Source organism: Rhinolophus ferrumequinum, chromosome 8 (genome assembly GCF_004115265.2).
Source record: "Rhinolophus ferrumequinum isolate MPI-CBG mRhiFer1 chromosome 8, mRhiFer1_v1.p, whole genome shotgun sequence".
NCBI lineage: Eukaryota > Metazoa > Chordata > Mammalia > Chiroptera > Rhinolophidae > Rhinolophus > Rhinolophus ferrumequinum.
Window position 1 is genome coordinate 60,983,044 of NC_046291.1, and position 22,461 is coordinate 61,005,504.

General features: G+C 33.4%; 1 protein-coding gene and 1 pseudogene across 12 annotated transcripts in view; both read right to left on the bottom strand.

Moving 5' to 3' along the window:
• The window catches only part of SLC4A10 (solute carrier family 4 member 10), a 260,771-nt gene that overhangs the window by 224,869 nt on the left and 13,441 nt on the right, over window positions 1-22,461 (bottom strand). The gene's annotated exons all lie outside the window — the stretch shown is intronic.
• Window positions 12,611-12,951, bottom strand: LOC117025731 (protein BEX5-like; annotated as a pseudogene).

The window sequence follows — 22,461 nt, forward strand, 5'->3', positions numbered from 1 at the left end:
ATTACTGTTTGATGAATACAGCTTTTTATCTCAATTCAGGTCTGCCTATATCACAAGTAAATGATGCTTGTCCTTTTTTATTATTTTGATTTTTTTTTTTAACATTGAAGTTTTAAATACCTGAGAGCATGCATGTTTATTTGCAGGTAAGGCCAAAAAAATCACAAATAGTGTCATTTAAATAAAACAATGTCAATAAACCAAATGATAGCTTTTCAGAGGCTATATTAAGAGCTTTACACAGAAAGACTTGAATTGGAACAAAGAAAGTGCAGACATTTGGATGCTCATTACACACCAACACACAAACTACACTGAAAAGACGGCCACTGGACTCTTTCTAGTTTGATCTAGCTACCTCAAATACAACCACTTAAATTACACAAACAAATTTTCTATGGCTCAATATTATATGTGAAAAATCCTTAAATTTTATACTTAAATTGCGGTTTACTCATAAAAATAAATGTTCCTTTCCATCTGTCAAATACCTAAGAACTTGGTCCTTTTTTGAGAATCTAGTTGTCCAAAGTATCTACTACCATATATTCAGCCTTTTATTGAAATCCCCAGATCCAACATGAATGGTGAAACCAATATTCAAACATGCTTTCTTTTTCATAGGACTTTACCTACCTTGTTTTCTATTTCTTCTTTCTGTGAAAATCATTGCCACTTTACACAATGAATTTAACTACATACACAAATAATTCAACCAGGATTAGAACATAGATGTCATATTTAGTTAGTGATACAGAGCACCACAAGTGGCTGAATTCAAAATACGACTTTACCCATGCCACGAGCCAGGCTAAAATATTAATCTTCTTTTGTCATCATTATAATACATAGCCTCTCAGATAGTATGTGATCCTGAAAAGTAAAATAAAATAACATCTTTTGAAAAGTTAAAGTGCGTGATTATTTCATTTATCATTAATTGCAATGGGAAAATTGCTCATTCTATGAACTTATCACAGCGGCATTTATCAAAAGCAGCTACTATGTTTGGATTAAACCCGTTTTGCATAGGATGCTTTCAGTTATGCTCCAATTCTGCTTACAGAAATACATTCTTCAGTTTTTGAAATAATCTGTATATTAAATGTCATACAATACTTTTCTAGGAATATATTTCAAATTTTCATTGTAGTATATTCATTAAAGTGAAATAAATGTCTAAACATTACATAGAATTTTTTAGTGTTGTGCTGCTTCTTAGACTGTTTCTCAAAACTTCAAACACATGAAAACAAATGTGTACACAAAGAAATCCATATGAACATGAACAGCCGGTCAGCTAAAAGACTTAACTTTGCCCATAAAAGCAATAGGGAACTTTATAATTTTCTAATGTTATAGTAACTCATTCCCCTAAAAAAAATTGAAAGACCAAATAGGGAAAAAATCACCACTAAATTTAGACAATAACTGTTTCCCATTTATATTTTCATTATCTTTCTACATTATGTTTTTAAAAGAGCAATATTATTTTTGAAAAGGCTGTTTTCAAATAGGAACTAAACATTTAAGTGATCTAATTTGGTCTAGCAATGGATATCTTAGCCTCTAAATATACTAGAGGGAGTTTATTTACACGAAGGCACTGTAATGGAATATATAATGGCTCTTTCATGCATCATTATCTCTGGTTACAAATTCTAAAAATGCTTTCCAATTGGTTCATTCATTAGATATGAAATGTCCAATTTTATTTACCTTGTACCAACAACATTCTACAATTTACACCAAAGTTTAAACACAAATGCTGTTCTGAATATTTGCTAGCCCAGGTAATGTTTAGGTATTATTTCAATAACACTGCTCAAATGTTTTTTCTTAATAGACATTTTTCATTTATATCCCTCAACTAGTCTGTTCATATTACTTCTTTCTAACGTTTGTGACATGGTCATATCAGTAGAGTGAATGTCTGTTTTCCCTCAAAATTCTTATGTTGGAACCTAATCCTCAGTGTGAGGGTAATTAAAGGTGGGGGCTTTGGGAGGTCATTAGGTGATGAATGCAAAACTATCATGAATGAGATTTAGTGTCCTTATAAAAGAGACTCCGCAGACCTCCTTGCCGCCACTGTCATGTGAGCACACAGCCAAAAGACAGCACTCTGAACCAGGAGGTGGGCTCTGACCAGGCTCTGAATCTGTCAATTCCTTGATCTTTGACTTCCCAGCCTCCAGAATTATGAGAAATACATTTGTGTTGTTTTTAAGGCACCCAGTCTATGGTATTTTTGTTACAGCAGCCCAAATGGACTAAGATAGTGACAGAGGCAGCCAAAACACTCATGTATTTTATTAAGAAAACAGTGTTACATGCAAGATCAAAAAAGAAGAATCAGATTTAGAGTTCCAGAGCTTCTTGTTTCCAATTTTTCTATGTCTAATTAGCGATAGCCACTACTAAATATACTTCCTGAATGCAGCCTAACATTTCATTAGTGCAATAAAGCAAATCGAACTGAGAAATGACCCTCAAGATCATGTTCCTTTGCCTCAGAAAATTTATTGGTAGGTTGAAAAGCAATGTTATAAGTACCTATTAATGAAAAATGTATACAATTACGAAATATACAGCCTCCACAGTTCTACATATATATCAAGGTCTCTTACTAAACCAGCAGCCGTCAAAAAAATTTGTATTACAGTATAGCAATAATTTCACAAGATTATATTGTTTTATCAACAACTCTGGAAACAAACTGAAACAACAATGATATGCAGATAAAACAAAATTTTATTACTTCCGCAACTTTGTAATGCCCTGCAACAGAGATAATATGATCACATATTGAAAGCGACTTTCCTGCTTCCCCTTCCGTACTACTACCTGCAGCCCACAGTTTCCAGGACTCCACCTCCTTGAACTAAATAGTCTTATAACTTATATTTTCCTCCACTTTATACCTTTTCTCCATGAATAAGGATTAAGTCTAGATTCAAATATGTTAAAAGAAGTGTTAGATAATGTTACATTTTCATGGGCTGCAATAATCACAATTTTATATCACAACTTAACAACATGGCCTTTAAAAGGTAAAGCAAAAAGTTGAGAACTATATGATTTCACTCACATGTGGGATATAAAACTGAAAGCAACAAATGAACAAGACTAACAAACAACTGAAAACTCACAGACACAGACAACAGTTTAGTGGTTACCAGAGGGAAAGGATGAGGGGAGATAGAAGAGGGCAAGGGGGTCAAATATATGGTGATGGAGGAGATTTGACTTTGGGTAGTGAAGACACAATACAATATATAGATGATGTAGTATAGAATTATACACTTAAAACCTATATAACTTTATTAACTAATGTCACCTCAAAAATTAAATTTTTAAAAATGAAAATAAAAGGTAAAGCAAGAACCCAAAAAGAACAAAAATGGTGGGACATAGGCACCTATAATAATCGCATAGAGAAAAAGAAATACTGACACCAAGCCACCAAAACAAAAAAGATGAGAGAGTGTAAGCACAAAATGAGCCAAGACAAACTTATTCTTCACTTCAGTTTTGGGGGATATTTCATTAGTGGGCACTCCTATTTCTCTTAAATTGGTTTACTAAGTGGTCTTTTTTCCTCTGGAAAACTTAGTTCTAGGATTTTAAAAATTCTTTCAGTCGCTTCAGAAATGAAAGAGCATATCAATAATTAAAACAAACTGACTGTTATAAAGAAATTCCTAAAAGGCAAGTGAGGTATTATGAGGAGTAACATGATATTGTATTCCTCATCTAATTTGCAACAGCAAAATATCAGATTAGCTACGGAGGCCCCACCGAGACACCCAGCGGAGCAGAGAGAGCAACACACTACCGAAACTACCAGATTCACACCTATCTTTCCTCTCAATTGGAAATTAAAGAGAAACATTCTGTGAACCTAAGAATTATCCTTATAAACTAGTCTTTCATTAATATCCACTTCAAAACACAATAGATACTTCCAAGAAGCTTTATTCAAGACACACACAGATAAATAATGGTTTGTCAGTTTAGGGACGAATAGGTAATTGTTACTGAGCACATGTTCACTGGTTCAATTCCTGGGTAAAGAAACTGGAATATGGATGTACTAAAGCCTAGAGCTAAATTTTAAAATATGCATATTGTTTTGAAAGATCTCACTGTGGCCGAGGCTACAATATACTGTTTCGATTTTAACTATACAGGCCTTCACCTAACTAGCAAATCATACAGAAATCTGATTAACTATGGGTCGAGATGTCCGTGGCGAACAATGTAGGGAGACAACAAGGAGATTTGGAAGAAAAGGAAAGTAGTAGGTTTTTACCACTACTATTATTGTTGTATTATGTTTGTGATACAGCCTACCTATTTTAACAGGGTAGAATAATTTCTAGTCACTGAGATTACTGACAGATAATGTTAAAAAAAAAAACTGCATCTCCTTAGAAAGTTCTTTTAACTACAAACTAATTATAATAAATTACAATTTTAAGGAGGCTAGAGAGCCACCCTGTGTTTGCTTCCTTGAAACAATGAATAAAGAGGTTATTTTAGTTAGAGGTTTTAAAAAAATGAAAACTTAAGCAATGTTTCTTACGATTGCAAAACCTATCGCTAAAACAGTTTAGACATAATCTACCCAGAGATAAGGAAAGAGCTTCGATCATCTCTTAGAGTCTCTTTAGCAAGTATCTATGATATCAAAAAGTATGTACCGCTTATCTCATATTAGGTCACAGCATTGGGAAGAAATTCAAGACTCCATAGAGTCAGGATATTATTCACTTTTAAAATAATTAATGAGTAGACTATCTCCATAAAGCATATTTCTTAAGATTACTTTTTTACTTTTTAAAAGTAACAGACAGGAGGTTCTGTGTTTAGCTTATGAATATTGAAAGTTTAAATAAAATTCTGTTGCCTGAAGTAAAGTATCGTAGTATACTAAAATATTCATTTATAGTGAAAAAACATAATTTGTTGCTGAAAGCTTACATTTCAACACTTCTACTGCCTACTCAGTTTTAGACAAATCATGTTAACTATGCAGTTTGAGCAATTCAATCTGAAAAGTGGGAATGAAACCAGCATATAGAAAGCCTAAAAATATTAATGAATTCTTCAGAGCTCCACAAACAAATAATGCTAAAAGGCATATTTCAGAGGCATTCTATGAAAATATCTCAGAAAGGTTCATAAAGCATTTTCAAACAGAAGTATCCAGACTGTCTTGAAGACATCTGAATCTAGTCAGAAGAAAGACTTCTACCTATTCTGTTTTATTAACATTGTCATTAAACGTTATTCTTATTTGCCTTTCTATGATTATACTAGAAGAGAAACTAATTAAAACATCCTAATGAGCAGCAATAAGAAAGTCATACACTATAAAGACAACATGTGATCTGGGGTGTTCCTGCAATCTTATTCAGAGATTTGTCCAAATTTAAATCAATGGAAATGGGTATTGAAGTATTTAATAAATACACAATGTACTTCTGTCCTTTACTTCATCCAAGAGGATTGTACCAGTTCTGACAATTAAGTTCACAAACTTGCTGCAATGATGTTGCTAACCTTTTTGATATCAGAGGGATTATTCATTATGAATTTGTACCAACTGGACAAACAGTTAACCAATTGGGACATTTGGAGGTGCTGAAAAGGCTGTGTGAAAAAGTTAGACAACCTGAACTTTTCACCAACAATTCATGGCTCTTGCATCACGACAATGCACCACCTCACACAGCACTGTCTGTGAGGGAGGTTTTAGCCAGTAAATAAATCACTGTATTGGAACACTCTCCCTACTCACCTGATCTGGCCCCCAATGACTTCTTTCTTTACCCAAAGGTAAAGAAAATATTGAAAGGAAGACATTTTGATAACATTTAGGACACCAAGGGTAATACGACAACAGCTCTGATGGCTATTCCAGAAAAAGAGTTCCAAAATTGCTTTGAAAGGTGAACTAGGCATTGGCTTTGGTGCATAGCTTCCCAAGGGGAGTACTTCAAAGGTGACCATAGTGACATTCAGCAATGAGGTATATAGCACTTTTTCTATGAGTTCACAAACGTAATTGTCCGACCTCATATACTGCTTTTGACCAAATATGGTAAAAGTCCTGACAACAATAATACTCTCACATACATCCACTGGTTCTTCCTGAAAATTAGTCAATACAGAATTACATTTTTCAATTTTGGATATCCATGCCTAAGCAGATGGAACATTCCACACAATAAAATGCTCAGAACAAAGTCAGGAGAGGGAAAGAGAACAGTAAGTAATTTAGTTGCATCAAAATGCTATTTTGCCATGCAATTTCATGTTTTTTAAAGCTTTACTGATATGTAATTCAGATACCATACAATCCACCCATTTAAATTGTACAATCCAATAGTCTTTAGTATGTTCACAGAGTTGTATAACGACCATCACAATTAATTTCAAAACGTTTCATCACCCCAAAAAGAAACCCTGTGCCCATCAGCAGTCACTTTCCTTCCCCTGCCAACCCTCCTCCCCTCACCAGCCCTAGGCAAGCACTATTTTCTGTCTCTATGGATTTGCATAATCTGGACATCTCATATAAGTGGAATCAAACAATATGTGTGTTTTGTGACTAATTTCTTTCAATTAGCATAATGTTTTTAAGGTTCATTCATGTTGTAACACACATCAGTACTTCATTCCTCTTTATTGCCACATAATATTCTATTATATGGATATATTACATTTTACTTCAGCTGACAGACTTTCTGTGTATCATGAATAATGTTACCATAATCATTCTTGAACAAGTTTTTCTGTGGGAGTACGTTTTCCTCTAAATTCCATTTTTGGAATGCTCATTTTAAAAAGGTATACAAATAAATATATCTTTTTAAAATACTCATTTTAAAAAGATAGTATTTTCTTAAACACAGAGTAAAAACATTTTATAAGTACCAATACCTTTTCTTAGTGGCTGTGATCATCAATAAAGTATAACTAAGTTCACCATACCATATGCAACTCCAGCTCTCCTATTTTGCTGATTTACTTCAGTTGAAATTCCTATCCTTTAAAATGATCATCAGATTTAAGTTTCAAAAGATGCAAAACCAGGAATGTTTCAAGAACTCTTATCTCCTGCTCTCTACCAAGTGAACCAAAAAGGCTAGAACCTATTAAAGAGCAAGGTAAACACTATCATTTGTTTCATACTAAATATTTTTATTCATCTGTATTTTTCCTTAAATTGATTTCTTTTTTTCTTCTGGGTCGAGGTTCTATGTGGAATCTAAAAAATAGAGTCAGTCTGAACATTCTAATGCAAAAGTTTCATGCATTCACAAAGAAGAACTCAAGTTCTTGTTCACAGAAGTTCTTGCTTGTTAACATTATTAACAATGAGAGACACAAAACTATACCAATACTATGGTAAGAATTGTAAGATGGCCCCCAGCTTTGTGTAATTCCCTCCCCTTGAGTATGGGCAGGACCTATAACTGCTCCTAACCAAATACGTGAAGGGATATAACTCCCATTATTAGGTTACATTACGTGGCAAAGGTGAAGGGATTGTTTTACATGTAATTAAGGTCCCTAATTAATAATAAGTTCATCAAAAGAGAGATTATTCTGGGAAGGCCTGACCTAACCTAGTGAACCATTTAAACGAGGACCTAGAGATGGGGGACTTGCAGCAGCAACATTACAAAGATGCCCAGCTTCTACTCAAGTGTTTATTAAAGACGTTGCTTGCATGTGCATGTGTGAGGACAAAATCCAACAGCAGATGAATAAATAAACGCTTGGATTTCTCAATAACTACCTATTATGCAGCAGAGACGTTAACCACTCTTTAGAATCAGGCTGAAGGGACTATCAAGCACAGAAGCTTCATTCACCTTATTGGTGACCCTTCTAATATAGTGAATATTTATTGAAAAACTGCCATGATTTATCCATGATGGAGAATATGAAGTGAGCAAGATGGGTTCCCATCTCATCCTTCAGACATTTAACATTTATTGGCAGAGTCAGACATATAGAGATAACTATAGTACATGGCATATAAACTACAAGAACATAAAAACAAAGTACCTCATAGTACAAATGAGGTAGATATAAGTAGTGAGCAAAGAAATGGAACCACAAAAATCGACCATGGAGCAGATTTCCAATGTCACTATGTGAAAGAAGGGGTTCACATTTATCACCTACCGTGTGCCAGGTGCCCCACGAAATTCTTCACATACAGTGTCATATTTAATGCTCACAATCCTAGAAGGTGCAGTACCTTATTTATATCTTTATTGTATAAATAAAACTATTTCTAATCAGAGAGATTAAGTAACTAGACAGACCGAAAGGGAGAGGGGAGTGATAGAACTTACACTTAGATCGCTAAGATTCTATAAATACTGCTTTTCATAAGTATTTAATGAGATGAAACTTTACATTTTATATATCTCTCAAAGCATTTTCAACAATATTTCAGCTTATATTAAAACAACCCCTAAAATAGTAGTATAGTTATTATTTCTATTATTATTTCTACTTTATAGCTATAGAAAAAAACTACCATTCAGAGGTTGACGTGTCACTTCATTGGTGAATGATAATTAGACCCTGGGTTTGAATGCCCGGTCTCCTACCTTTTCGACAACACTCTTCCCCACAACACTTCAAAGAGAAGCGAAGGGCCGAGTTTTGGAAGGGGGTAGAAAAAAGAAAACACATCTGTAGTTCTGACCGTGGCTTTCCTTTAACAGTGATGAAACCCCACTTTCTACAATCAAGCATCTAGCTACTTCCATAAGTCACAAATTCTCTCTATTCACTGTCTATGCTATCCTTTCTTTTTTTATACTGCTGAAAAAGTAGATGCAGTTTGCAGATACAGCAGCCCTGTAGGCTCCCCTGGCATATTCCTTTGCCTTTGTTATTCCTTATTCCTCTCCAGCCTTCTTCAAAAACAACACACAAATCTGATGCCCCCGTTTCTCTAACCTTCTTGCTTTTTCATATACTTCTGCTAATTATTGTAGTATCCATAGCTGTTTGCAAACATTTCTCCTCCCTGTTTGCTACATATTTTCTTCTAACTCCTCCTTCAGACCTCTAACACTCTTGTCCCTTTTCCCCTATAGAGATTCAGATTGTTCCACATAGTAGTACCTGGTTCTGAAAGCCCTCCTCAGAGCCATAGAAACCACATTATCCATATAATATAGGATTAAAATGTTTTTAACAAAATGTGATACATAGATGATGTATTACGGAATTGTACACCTGAAACCTATGTAACTTTACTAACCATTGTCACCCAAAAAAAACTTTCATAAAAAAATAAATACAATTTTAAAAAATGTTTTTAACTCAATATTTTTTCTGAACAAAAAAGGCAAATGTTTTGTTATTTTTAAAAAATGGGTTTTAGAGTGTTTAAATTACAAATATTTCCTTCATGCCTAAATATGTACCGACTAAGCTTTTATCAAATTACTGTCACTTGCTAGTATTTTCTTTTTATGCCTTTCTTGGTTCCCTACTCATTGGTCCCCACTGTAAGTACATAATATACAGAGGTACTCTGACCAGGGCAACTTGACCGATACTGAAACCCCTTCCTACACAAAATACTTCTCCCTTATTTGCCTCTGCCCTGTATGACCACCGGTAGAATCACTTCTGCTAATGAAGACAAGTGTAATCACATAAAACCCTGTTGAAATCTAAATATGTGGTAACAATGTAACCCAGGAATGGGAACAAAGGAGCACATTGGCAATAAATGATGAAGTTATAGTTAAAGATACTCTCCCTCTAAAAGCTAATGGATAGGATTCCCTCACACATCCATGTAAGGAAATATTTCTTTCACTCTTACTAATTGCACCGATACCTATAAATATTATAAAGTAAATTATAAAGTTATTTCTTAAAAATTTTAAAAACAAATACATTACTAAATACATCTTTTTATAGTAGTCTATCATGACTGATATTTTAGTTATAAGGCACATGGATGATTACAATGTCAAATCGAAGATGTAAAATCAAATTTTACACCTTGGATAAGAACTTCACTACTCTTAAGTCTTAGTAAACATAACCTAATTACTATAATGCTATTTCTGACACTTAATATTATTTTATCTTTTAAAAGTTTTGGAGCAAAGGAGATTTCAAATCTACCTCAAATTGTTAGACAGGAGTTATAAATTTTATTTCTATCAGAAAACCAGGGTCATTTATATACTCACTAATGCTTTGCCTTAAAAGTTAACTATTTACCATAAATATAGATTTCTGTAAAGCTTTAAATTTACATGTACTCACCCATTCAGACATTCTGAGCGAGAATAGAATTTCATTTGAACAAACAAACAAGCAAAAAATAGCCATAGGGATTTTTTTTTAATTTCCAAAAATACAATAAAATTTTGATTCTATGTCCATGTTTTCCTGCAAAGAACCACCTAATGATATATTTTAATTGCAATGCAAACAGGCATTGAAGAGGGACATGTACTTCTGTAATGGTGAACAAGGTAATTCAGACCAACCCTCCCACAAATAACTCTAAAATCCCTTATATGAACTTTTTAAAAAATCTAGGTGAACTATACCTAACATCTTTCTAAAAGCACAGAAGAGCCAATGAAACAGTAAGGAGTTATTGGGCAAAAACAGACTGAAAACCAAACAGGTGAGCGCAGATTAGAGGCCACTTGCTGTTCTGAGCTGATTTGATCCAGCTGAGAGACTGAACTACACTTCTGACAGCCTCTTGGAATTAGAGAGCACAATTTGGAGGACTTGTACTTGTGATTAAGATGTGAAAGACTGTAACCTAGATGTAAGGAAAAACTGGCGGTAAAACAGCCTTCACATTGACTTCAGTCATGCACTGAATTATCTGAATGTCACAAAATACCTCACACATTGAATTCGAATTAATATGACCCAGATTTGCTGGTTTTCTGGACGCCTAGCAGTAGCAGAGGAAAAATGCCATCTCAGAGGATTATAACATCATTCTAGACCTTAAATTATTTCAAAGGATAATTTTATAAACCCAAACTTCAGCACACAATCAAAGCTCACCAGAGACAAGAGCTATAATAACATGAATAAGAACCACCGTAAATAATAGACAACAGAAACAGACCCACCAGTTTCCCATAGAAAAGAATTAATAGAAACAATGTAGTCTTTTGTTTTGTTTTTAATTGCACTTACTACGGTATGGCAATAAAAATCAAACAAATCTTTCAGCAAGAAACTAAAACTATAAGAAGGAACATTGCATATTTATGAAAGCATCAACTAGATACTGGAACTAAATATAGAACCAAAACCTATCACGACTGAACTAAGATCTCAGTGGATGAGGGGTAAAAGAAATTATCAAAGGGAAAAAAAAAAACAACAAGATAAGGAGGCAACCTATATATAGATAATACAGGAGAAAGAATAAGATATCAAAGATATAATGAGATGGTCCAATTTAAATGGAATTGGAATTCCAGAACGAAAGGAGACAAAAAATAAAAGAGGCAATATATTTGAAAATATAATCGCTAAGAATTTCCCAAAACTAATGAAAGCATCAAGTCACAGAACGAAGAGGCCCAAACAGACTTTGAACAAGAAAAAAAGGTCAAACAACAAAGAACCTTACATCCTTGCAGAGATGGCAAAAGAATCTGTAAAATATGCTGAGACCAGAAAAACAAAAGAAAAAATCAACAATACTAAGAGCTGATTTTTCAAAAAGATAAACAAAATTTGACAAACCTTTAGCTAGACTAACAAAAAAGAGAGAAGACTCAAATAAAATCAGAAATGAATGCACACACATTACAACTAATATTACACAAATACGTAGGATCATAAAAGACTATTCTAAATAATTATATGCCAACAAATTAGATAACCTAGAAGGAATGTAAACATATGCTGAGGGGAGTGACTAGCTCCTCAATTTACAAGTCAGTTAAATCTACAACACACACATTGCTTGTAGGGAAAGAAAAAATATATAAGAAATCATGGCCTGAGCTTAGCGTACATAGAAAAAAGCCATTTTATTAACAAGAAAAATACTCTGTAATTTTCTGTCATTGCCCTGAGAGGGTTGCATCTTGGTCCCATGTTCACATCATTTCCTGTTTTACTTTTTTAAGGTAGCTCTTTAATTTTGTAGAAAGATCTTATTTCCATCCCATGTTAATAATCTCCAAATAATAGAAACAACTTTAACATATCTATCAAATCTACCATAAATGCCTATCTTTATATCATACATAATAAAAAGTGGGCTGTTATAATGTTCCCAGCCAATCATGAGCATTTGCCCCAATGTAAAAAAAATAACTCCGATGGAATTTTTGTTTTGATTGATTCTTTTTGCTTTTTAAACTGTTTTATTTACGATGTTTATTAAACATCTTTCCATGCAAGTTGATGAAACTTCCCTGCTGACAGAAAAAGTTATAGACTAAGTCAAAATGAAATCTCCAATGAGAAAAACGACAGAACACCAAAGGTGCACAGTAATAAGTACATCAAGAAAATGCAATGAGGGAAGTAGGAGGTTTATGATTAGTAACCTTAGCATTCAGGGCATAAGGCAAAACTCATCGTGATGGTCACGGTGCGGGGGGGATCGCCTGTAAGAATGAGCAGACTGTGCCTCAACTGAAGCTCTCTAATTTTCCTCCTTAGCTCTCTCATCTCCTCCCTGAACCGTTCCATATCACCTGCATCTCCATCAATCATGCCAATGTTATTGACAAGCCTGTTGGGCATATCCTCTCTAAACTCCCGGGCAGGTGGAGCCCAATCCCCTCTAATATTTCCTCCAGGCTCCTGGCCTTCACCGCCTCCCAAAGGGCAGGCCTCTTCATTCTGCACTGGAGCCTGCTCCCCTCCTTTGATTTCCTGGGGGACATTTTCCATGTTTAGGTTTTTTTTTCCCCTGCTTCTTGCTGCAGGATCAGAAGCCGTGTTCCTCTCTTAGCCTTGAAATCTGCTGCACCAACGGACCTAAACACCTGCCACGGATCGGGGTCAGCTTCTACTTCCTCCTCCTCAGGGCTACAGGCTCGCAGGCTTTCCAAGGCAATAGTGAGCCAGTGCCCAGCCACGAAGCCTCTCAGACGGCAACTGGGAGGAGAGACTAATCCACGCGTTAGCTCTAGGTCTCGTAAGGACTGTGTCACTCTGTTTTCATTGATTCCTTATAGGTGTTCATAGTGAGCTAAGTAGATCAAAATACAAGGAATATGCTATAAATAACTCTACTCAACTAATAGCTTAACTCTAAAACAAAACTGTATCGATAGACTATGAAATACTTTCATTTTTATAAATTTTATATGGTGCAGTAGAAAAGGAAGGAATTAACATTTGTGGATCTATTTTTCTGTGCCAACCTTAAGGCTAGATGTTTCTAACATATTATCTAGTTAATACCTACAAAACTATGCACACTAGGTATTAGATCTCTGTTTTTCAGATAGATAAACTGAGATTCAGAGTAAGCTAGTTGATACTAAGATGCCCTTTGTCTTTCCATTAAGTACCCATGTGGATTAATTAATAGCAAATAATAACAAAAAATATATTATTCAAAGGGGAAGATCATTTACTCTATAATGCTGCAAATTTTGTTATTGCTATTATTATTATGGCTTGCTATACTTATTAGAAAACAGTTTAATGATGACAGATCTACTGTTTGAAGTAGGAAGAGAAATCATCAAATCTCTTAAACATCATCTGAAAGGTTGTCTCTTAGAACCCAGAAAATTATAAATTTGCTGGTACATTGGACCACATAGCATATGTTCATGTTCAGGACCCAGTTTCAAGCCCATAACATTCTCAAACATATGTTATTCAATTACTCTTATTTTATACATATTGTTGGAATGCAATTTCAGAGTTTAGAGATTTTCAAAAAATTCTGAAAAAATAATTTTTGAGTAATGGTCACTTTTGTTTTAATATACTCTACACATCCTCACTTATTTAAAACCAAATAATTGTGCGGTTGATAAGCAACATTGTTTCCTATGTTTTATCTTGTTTGTGAATATTTTTAATTTAATTTACCAACCTTTATATATAGTGGACAAGTCATTCACCATTTGGCATTCTGTCACTAAAATATAATTAGACTGTAATAAGTTAAAATAACTTTATAAAGAGATTTGCCAAATATAAAACAATCCTGAAAAATTAAGTGTCCGATATATCACTGTGAGTCCTAAGTATTTCAAAGCAAAATGTCAATGTTAGGAAAATAAGTATATTTGTATATGCTATTACTTTTGAGCTTTTTTTAAATCAATGACATATATGTGTGTGTGTGTGTGTGTGTGTGTGTATGTATTTTCCCTTTAATTAAACATAATCTCTCAAAACAACAATAAAAAAATTATCAGGAGCCAATCTGAAAGTTCCCAATAGCCAAAGCTGGAACAATTTGAGCAGACAAAATACAAAACATATTATTGGATTATAACCTAATGTATAAAATAAAAGTGCATGAGTCTATATTGATATAATTACATGATTGGGTAAATAGCTGCATCTGAGAGAAGGAATAAATCTTTCTTACAGAAGCATTTCAGATCATGTGTGTAGATACTTCTTTCCAAGAGATGGATTTTCCTTACTCCTTGAATATGGACTGAACTTAATGACTTGCTTCCAAAGAATAGAGAATGGAAGATCAAATACTGTGGTAAATTCACAGGGGAGAAACCTGGCAGACATGACTTTTCTCAAGTGATGGAGGTTAACATGACCAGAGATAAGTCATGTTGCTATCATTACCACCTGATACGATGTAATGAGAAAAACATGTCACTTCTGTGGCGTACTTCCCCGAACCACATAACCCCAGTCTAATCACAAGAAAAACATCAGACAAACCCAAGTTGAGAGATAGTCTAGAAAATATCTGACTAATACTCTTCAAAACTATCAAGGTCATGAAAAACAAGGAAAGAGAAACTATCACAGATCAGAGGAGACGAAGGAAATATGAATATTAATGCAGTGGGATCCCAGAACAGAAAAAGAACATAAGTGGCTAAACTAGTGACACTTGAATAGAGTTTGTAATTACTGTTGAAATTAATTAGTTTTGACTCAAAACTAATCAAATATACAATATATGATGTTAATATTAGAGGAAACCAGGTAAAAAATATATTGGGATGCTGTATCTTTGCATCTTTTCTGTAAATCTCAATTTATACCAAAATAAAAAGATTAGTTTTTACAAAGCCTTTTGGTTTGAAATAATAAAGTCAAATACCAATCTTACAGCACTACAAAAAAAAGTCTGGTTAGGTTAAAGATCAAAAAAATATGCATATAGGAAAATATATTTATGAAACTTGAGTAGAATTACAAAAAGCAAAAATTGACAAATGAAAAGATAAATAAATTTGACTGCATCACAATGAAATACTTCTTTAGAAAGAACACCACAAATAAACAGATGAAGCCTGGAAAATAAAATGTGCAATGTTATTAATAGACAAATATTACAATCAACAATAATTCTGTAAGAATCTACAAGAAAAAGATAGACTTTTTTTAAGTGGACAGACAGTATGAATAGGCAATTCACAGAAGAAGAAACGGACAATAAACTGGAAATATATTCTAAGGAAATACACATTTCATTAAATAATCACATTGTTTTTTATCTATTAGATTAGCGAAACAAAATTTTTAACGATATCACATTTGTAAGAACACACGTGTTAAAAAAATGAGAGGCTGGATAAAAATATTCTGAGGAAAGACAAATTTTTACAATAGTAATTCTTTTTCATCCATTAGATTGGCAAAAACTAATTTTTTTGTATCATATCACATTTGGGAGAATGTGGGTTAACAAAAAATCTCAGACTGCATAAAATTGGGTCAGCCAATGTGGAGGGTAATTTTCTCAGCATCTATTAAAAAGTTCAGTTAGGCAGCTCAGTATCTACTTCAGAAAACATATATAATTTTTTTTACCAAGGCATTGTTTAAACAGGGGGAAAAAATGAAATCAACCTAAATTCCCGTAATAGGAAATAGTTACATAAACTATGGTACATGCAAGAGATAAACAATGACGTAGATTAATCATCCATCATGTATAGATCTCCAAAACGTATTGCTTAAATAAAAAAGGCAGTTTATAAGGCAACAGGATGGTGCCATTTTCGGAAATACCCACAGGATCATGTATTATCTGTGGGTATTATCTGTGGCATGTGTTATCTATGAAAACAGAGGTTAATTCTGCAGAGTGGTGATCAATTAAAACCTAAACCTCTGTATTTTTTACAAGTAAGTACATTATTTTTTAAAGCTTTCAGAATTTCTTGTTTTTAAGAACATTTTACTCCTATTTACCAAGTATTAGAGTCTCAGCAATAGCAATACCCAAATAAACATCACAATCATCCTTTCAAATTTCTTATGAAGGAAGTATGAAGCTTATGTGGGAAACTAACATCAGCTGAGCAAGTCCCTAACCTTCACAGTGGCACATACTATGTCTTCAATAAAAATGAGTGAGTGAATGAGTGAGCCAGTAACTACGTAAGTTACCCATTTGGGAAAGTGCACCCTCACCTGAAGAAATTATAAGGCAACGCTGCCATTGCACAGAGTAAGAGAAAAATGTTGAACAAATTAAGACTTAAGACATCTGAATTCTAGTCCTGGTTTTACCACTAACTTATTGCATGATAATCAAATACCCACCTGAGCCTGAATGTGTTGATCATTTCCTCTGGAAAATAATGCTGCCTTCCTTACCTTATAGAGATATGGGGGGAGGAGGCAGATGAGATCATAGGTACATAATATTTTGAAAAATGCATCGATGCTGTATTAGTAAAAAAAAAAAACTTTTGAAGAGTTTTGAAAAACCCATCATCGTACTGTTTCACTGGGTTTGTATCATCGCTCTGCCCCAAGAATTACTAATAAAGAACTGGACCATGACACCAGACTCACCAATCTAACCCTATCTGTCTGGTCTGCATGCTATCAGGATGATGGAAAGCAGTTTTATAACGTATAAAATTCAGAAATAGAAATTAACTGTATTCAAATTTTTTAAAAACTGCATCTTGAAAACAGAAAGAGGATTACTATAAATTTCAATAGGATACTAATACTTTCATTTTTAGCTCAATCAACCTAGGGTTCTCTTTTTTCTCTAAAAGGAACACATTAATTAGATAATTAATCACTCCCATAAACTATGTTGTGCTTTCATCTTTTTTCCAGTCCTTTTCTTAGACACATTAATTTATACATTCATTCTAAGCTGGCTTTGAAATTAATTTCAAATTTTGGTGGATGTCTACACTAGTTTAAAAATACAAATGACTTGGTATTGAGTATTCTAAACTATTGATCACATACATCAAAAAGTTACTTTTTATTACAGTCATGTACATAAAAATGAGGCTTGTACCTTGATTTGGACATATCATCTTGATTATCAATTAATATTTCAAAGTCTTCATGGTTTAATTACCTCTAATCTGGACATGAAAATAAATATGTTCCTTCACAATCACCCTGACAGACTTTGAAATATCTCAAATTGGTTTGTTCAATTGTTTGAAGAATTACACTATTAAACATGATAGGCAGATAAATGTTGCTAACTACTTGGTTCCAAGGACATTTAAGGAACCACCTCATTTCAAAGTTAAATTAAAGTGATTTAATTTCTCCAAATGAGAGAATAACCACAATAAATGTTGTTAACAGTCTTCAATTAAGGAGATCCTGTATAATTATTCCAGAAAAAGAAAAAGTTGATTTTTAAAAGCCTGTTCTAAAATCTCTGAGCATAAAAGATATGCAACCCCTACAAGAATAGTACCTATTTTAGAATTGTGAATGAGGAAAAAGTTAGAAATTACACTATCATAAAATTCTTGTTACATAACAAATGAAAATTCCAGAAACAATACATATGAAAAGCAGGGAAAAGGAAGGATTTCAACAAATGTGAAATGTTTTTAAATCATAGTGGCTTGGCTTTTGTCAATATATCAAAGATAAAAATATCTTTGGCATTAGTTATGTCTAATTTTGAAGCAACTAATTTACAAGGAAGAAATCATTTGCTAGTTAAAATTTTAGAGCCTTATCAGTAGTGCTGATTATAAAATATATATTTACTTATTTAAACATTTGAAAACATGTCCTCAAATCTCTTAATTCCCACATAGAACTTCCAAATCAGTTAAATGGTCTGTACAAGGATGAATTTGAGCTCTAATGGGTAGCAATGAAAACTTCTGAACTACCTGGAATTAAAAGTGTGAAAATTATTAATTTAGCTTGATGTGTTCTACTTCACAAAATCAAATATTTCCTATATATTTGTGATGCAAAATTCAAACTAGTAAAAACAAGTTAAAGAGAAATATTTGCATTGTTTTATTTTTAGCATCCTAAGAATCAATTTGGTTCAAAGGAATTGTTAAACAAGCTTTAACTGCTCGAGTAAAGAACTTGAAAGAAATGTAGCTAGTCTTTAATAAGGGATTAAACAGAGAATACAATAAATTTTCATTATAAGCCATAACCATACTTTACTTTTATGCATCACAACCCTGATTGTGAACCTGACTCTTAAGGAAACAATCAATTTCTCTGTTTAGCTGCCTTATAAGTAGATCACAGAATTACATGAACTTTCAAAAACCATCCACTAGAACTAGAAGCTAGTTTATAAAACTAGAAGTTTTATAAAATTTTGGCAATAGCTAAATTTTGCATATAGTTAACAAATACATTCAGTGGAAATTTAAGTTTCTGTCAAACTTATTTTAAAGCTTGATTTAATTCATAAAGTAGTCGTGCATTAATAGAAATTGTCTGTATTGAATTATATTTTCACGTTTTCCTTAGGCTATTTCCTCTCCCTCATCCACATGTAAATGCTTACTAATATTAAAGGGAGTTTAGTATATAATTCAGGTGAACAAAAATGAACAAGATGTAAGAAATGTCCATACACATCGTCAGCATTGCTCTTTATTTTGACTGGCTCTCAGATTTATGTAAAATTGCTTTCCTTGGTTTTCAGTTTGAATGTTCAGCCAATACTAAATTCTTTGGGAATATTACATTTTTGAAAATCTTAGCTTCTTGAAAATATAACAAAGTCCAAACAATACAGTGTTTTCTTGTGCAGGCTTTATCCAAAATAATCAAAGGTGAACTCTTGTCTCTTTATTCACATAATATAAAACCATTATTATGGCTTATCGAAAAGGATATGTAGTCAGACAAACATGAAATGATCACTAATCCATTTTTTTAACTTGTATTAAATTTACTGGTGTGACATTGGTTAGAAAAATTATATAGGTTTCAAGTGTACAATTCTGTAATACATCATCTATATATCACATTTCGTGCTCACCACCCAGTCAGTTCTCCTTCCATCACCATATATTTGACCCCCTTTACCCTCATGTACCACTCCCTACCCTTGCCCTCTGATAACCACTAAACTGTTGTCTGTGTCTATGAGTTTTTGTTTGTTTCTCTTGTTTGTTGCTTTCAGTTTTATATCTCACATATGAGTGAAATCATTTGGTTCTCGACTTTTTTTGACTTATCACTAATCTACTTGTGAAAGACTGGGAAAGAAATCAGGGTGAGGCTAATGAAAATTAAATGTCTTTCCTATGCATTTCTCTCTATTAAGTCTTTGTATTAATAAGCTAATATATATTAACTATTGGAAAATATTATTCCAAGAGGTTGTGTAATATAAAAAATACTACAGGTGTATGTTCAATTTTTAATAAAATTTCCATCAAAGTCCATAATTTCATGGAAATATATAAATTCAAAAGAGACAATGTTATTGGGAATTCCCAAAATCCCTCTTATACATGGATGTAGATAAAGTGAGATAGTCACACATGGCCTGACAGGTACTCTTTTTCTATTTCCTTTTTAAAGAGAATTTATAGATTAGCACAGTATGTCCACTTCTTCTGTTTTTAATTAGATTCCATATTTGTCTCTTTAGCATCCATTCATCATTGGGCCAATTATAGTACTACTATGTGTTCTTACTTCTTGTGTTATTGATGCTCTAGCATTTGAAAACTTACAGACACAGGGAGAGACTGACGCCTCCAAGACTGGCTAAATCCTAAAGATGATTAACTTTCCCACAAACACGGCTTTCATATGCACACCAACAAATACCAAATCTATACCCCCCAACTTCCTCCTTCTCTAATTCACACAACCAAGCCAATAATTCCCTGCCCTAAATCATCCCAGGGCCAGGTACCTGGCAACTAGAGAACCCAATAGCCCAAAACCCAAATTATTCAAACTGGACAATTCTAAACTTACCCTGCCTTGTCTTTCCTTTAGGCTCTGTCCTAAACTTTTCCCTTGCTTCTGTCTTCTGCCACCTAACCAAAACTGGTGCTTCCGCTTGACCTTGTATGGCATGCAGTGACTCCCTCTCTAGGGACCCATAAGTATAAGAAATATGGTTTTCGTGAGCCTCTCTTATGTCTCCTCTTGTAGCCACACCCAACTGACCATTTTATACGAGAACACAGAACATAACTTTGCTTTTAGGAATAAAAAATAGTCCCTTCCAACTCTCAATTGCTTCAGTAGACAGACAGATAGATGAACACAGATATGTTTACTTCTTCTGTTTCTTTAGTGCTTAAATACAGTTTTATACCCCAAAGAGAATATAGATCTATTTCAACCATGTTTAGTCTGGAATTTAGTTTGAAGTAGTAGAAATAAGGATCTAAATTTTAATATCCAAAATAGCTAAGTGTCCTAGCCTCATTTATTTAATAATTTTTCTCTATCTCATTAAATTGCAGTGTCACATATAATCATATTAGTCAAGACACATACCTAATTTGGCTTGATATACTTTTCTTTAAACTAAAGTTTATTGGGGTGACAATTGTTAGTAAACTTACATCGGTTTCAGGTGTACAATTAATGTGTCCCCACATTATTATTTATATATATATATATATATATATACATATATATATACACACACACACACACAAATGTGTATATATATATGTGTATGTGTATATATGTATACATATACATATATATAATTTACACTAGATCTACACAACTTATTTTGCACAAGTGAAACTGTACCCTTTGACCAACACTTCCCTATTTCATCCTCTCTTCAACCCCTGGCAACCACTCTTCTACTAGCTGCTTCTATGAGTTGGGCTATTTTAGATTCCACATATAAGTGAGATCACGCAGCATTTGTCCTTCTATATTTGGCTATTTCATGTAGAATAATGTCCTCAATTGCTTCTGATTATTAAATTATTAATTCTGAAAAATCAAATAGTCTCTAACTCTCTCATGCCTAATCACTTACTGTAAAGCGTCGGATTAAGATCCATCCGTTCTTATCTTATTTTAACCTTATTATCATTTCAAACTGTAGTCCAAAAAGTTCTCAAAATGTTTCAGTAAGTAGATTGTCTTTTGTTTAGTTTGCCTGTGTGCTTTTCTTTGAAGAATGGTTGACAGGGATGGACCTCAGCTTCTCCTGTGTCTCCTCTTGTGGCTGCACCTGGCTATCCATGTCACAAAAGAAAACAAAAGATCACAGAACACTGAAATGACTAACCTAAAAAGATAATCTGAATTCTCTTTGAGCCTTATTTGTTTGTACTGATCTTACTCTCCCGTTAGCATGGGTCGTCTACACAAAGACATCATGATCAAAACAGTACAAAATGCTCCTTAAGCCATGATTGGAACATTTTACTGTATCTCTTAAGTGGGGGGAATTCTTGATGCATTTCTTAAAAGAAAGTAAATTTACTTCTTTCCCCCTCTGTTCTCACTGAACAGGAAGGCTACCGTAAAGGTAATCAAGGTAGACACATTAATCAAAATTTCAGATTCATCAAATCATCTGAACCATTCAGATATTAATGTTTATATTCAATTGTTCAATAACATCTTGTCAAGCACTCTTACCTCCTGCTTTTTAAATATGCAAGTACTTTTTTTAAGTAAATGGAAATATGTATATAAATTATTGAAACATAATCATCAAATTATTGTTTCATGGGAAATCTGATATTAAATAAACTTTGAAACCTTTCCATTCCTTCTTCAAGGTATTTTTCTGAACCAAGAAAAACATCAGGAAAGTATATTACTCCAAGAAAAACTGATTCTAATGTCAAAAGTTTCAATGTACCCATAAAAGTTAGGTGATAGAATTCTAAAATATTTGGTCTATTTAGCTAACTAGATATTTTGCTTTGAGATATATCAGTATCCTAGGGAATCAAAGATTCCTCTTTTTTTTTTCTGATGCCAGACCATGCAACTATCTCCAAAGGTGGGAGAAATCAGTTTAGATAAGATGTT